The sequence below is a fragment of the Passer montanus genome, unplaced genomic scaffold, assembly GCF_014805655.1.
Source record: "Passer montanus isolate IOZ18808 unplaced genomic scaffold, ASM1480565v1 scaffold10, whole genome shotgun sequence".
NCBI lineage: Eukaryota > Metazoa > Chordata > Aves > Passeriformes > Passeridae > Passer > Passer montanus.
Genome location: NW_024356505.1, coordinates 23426482 through 23428194, shown reverse-complemented (window position 1 = coordinate 23428194; position 1713 = coordinate 23426482). Strand labels below are relative to the sequence as shown.

Below are 1713 nucleotides of genomic sequence, written 5' to 3'. Positions count from 1 at the left end.
ATTCTGTGATTTCTCTGTGCAAATCTCATTTCTTTCTAGCCTTAGTTGCTATGTCTTATTCATTGATGTTGCAAGAATTATTGTATCTGTTTTTTTGTGAAAATAATACAACTATATTCAGGAAAATGCATTTTCCTCTTTGTAACAAAATGCTCTACCTTTCCTTATAGACAGAATTAGGTTTTAAATAAGTTTCTAGCTCTGAGCTCATCCTACATATGCTAATTTAAGTTCATGAACATCCAGAGAAAGGGAGAAAAAAAATCTATATTATTTGCCACATGGCAAAAAAGTCTATTATTTGCCACATGCCTTCTTTCTTTAGGAACAAGTAGCCTCACACTTTAGACATGCCATGAGTTTACAATATTGAAATCTTTTTTTATGACAAGCAGGAGTAAGATCACATGATCTGCATTTGCTCATTTAGTCTTCTCTGTGAACTGAATGGCCTTTTTGTACTTCATTTTCTTATGGGATTGAACTTTACAAATAAATCCTCCAAATTCTTGGGATAAAAGGATGAAGTTGCAGTGTCTACACAGTATTTATCAACTCTCAGAAAATGTATTTGAAAACAGTAAAACCAAAGTGAAATATGTTGTAATCAACTGGAGTGTGTCTGAAAATGATCTATTAAACCCCTTTTAACACTTCTGGGGTACCAGAATTTCATAAAATTCATAAAATAAACAACCTGTAGCTTGTGATGTAGCTACTCTGGTGAAATACTGAAAAGACAAAATAAACAACTGTACTGCTTTCTAAAAATCGATCTATAATGCATCACATTTTTATTGGAAGATTTTATTTAAAAATAGATTTACAAATAAATCACTAAACTTTACGGCACCTCAGCGAGAGATTAAATTTGTAGGTATACAAACTTCAGTCTTAGAGGCCAAGTGAAGCACTTGGCAGTGTTTGGGAGCAGATCGTGGGAAATCCGCGAGGCAGTGGGGCAGAGGCTTTGCTTTGCACAGCTGTGTAAAGACTTGCTATAATAGCTGTCTGCAGCAGCAATCTCCGTGCTGGAGGAAACATGAGGAGCGCCTGTTCTCCCTCCCTTAGGACGCGTAATGCTCAGCAGAGACCGGGAAGGGAGGAGTGACTGCTGTGCCCTTGTGCTCTGCCTCCGCTGGCCTGAAGGAAAGCCGAGAGATGCTCTTAGGGAAGATGCAAACCACCCCAGTGAGAAAGCCCCCGGGGAGAGTACCCTGCCCCCGGCAGAATGTCCCCAGCGCTACCAGCACGGGGCGGGGCGGGAGGCACCGTGCCCGGTCTCAGCCCTCAATGCCAGGATTTCCAACCCAGAGTTCGCCGTTCCTGTGCAGTTTGTTATAGCATTTAAAAAAAATATATTTTGTATTAAAACCAGTAGATGGATGCATTTGCTGCAGCTTTGTAGTTGGTTGGTTCGTTCTGTTTTTGAAATTCGCTTTAAACACTCCAGCAGCGGCGGGGGCCCGGCCGGAGGTCACGCGTGGCAGCGGGGCCGCGGGGGACCCTGCGACCCGCCACGTCCCAGCCGTGCGGAGAGCCGGTCACCGCGCCCGCCTTCCCCCTCGTCCCTCCCGCTGCCTGCGGTGGGAGGCGAGCGGGGCCGGCACGGCTGGGGAGGCCATTTTGCAGCCGTTCAGGGAGGGAGAGCGGGCGGCGGGCGCGGCCGGGCGGGACCCGGCCCCCGCGGCAGGTGAGCGCGGCTGCGGCGGG

At 46.5% G+C, this 1713-nt stretch overlaps 1 protein-coding gene across 1 annotated transcript in view; it reads left to right on the top strand.

Annotated features, from left to right (window-relative positions):
• The first annotated feature begins 1613 nt into the window (after positions 1 to 1613).
• Positions 1614 to 1713, top strand: part of FAM171A1 (family with sequence similarity 171 member A1) — an 88672-nt gene continuing 88572 nt past the window's right edge. The window contains exon 1 of the mRNA XM_039712862.1: positions 1614 to 1693. The gene's annotated coding sequence lies outside the window, so the exon portion shown is untranslated. The remainder of the gene's footprint in view (positions 1694 to 1713) is intronic.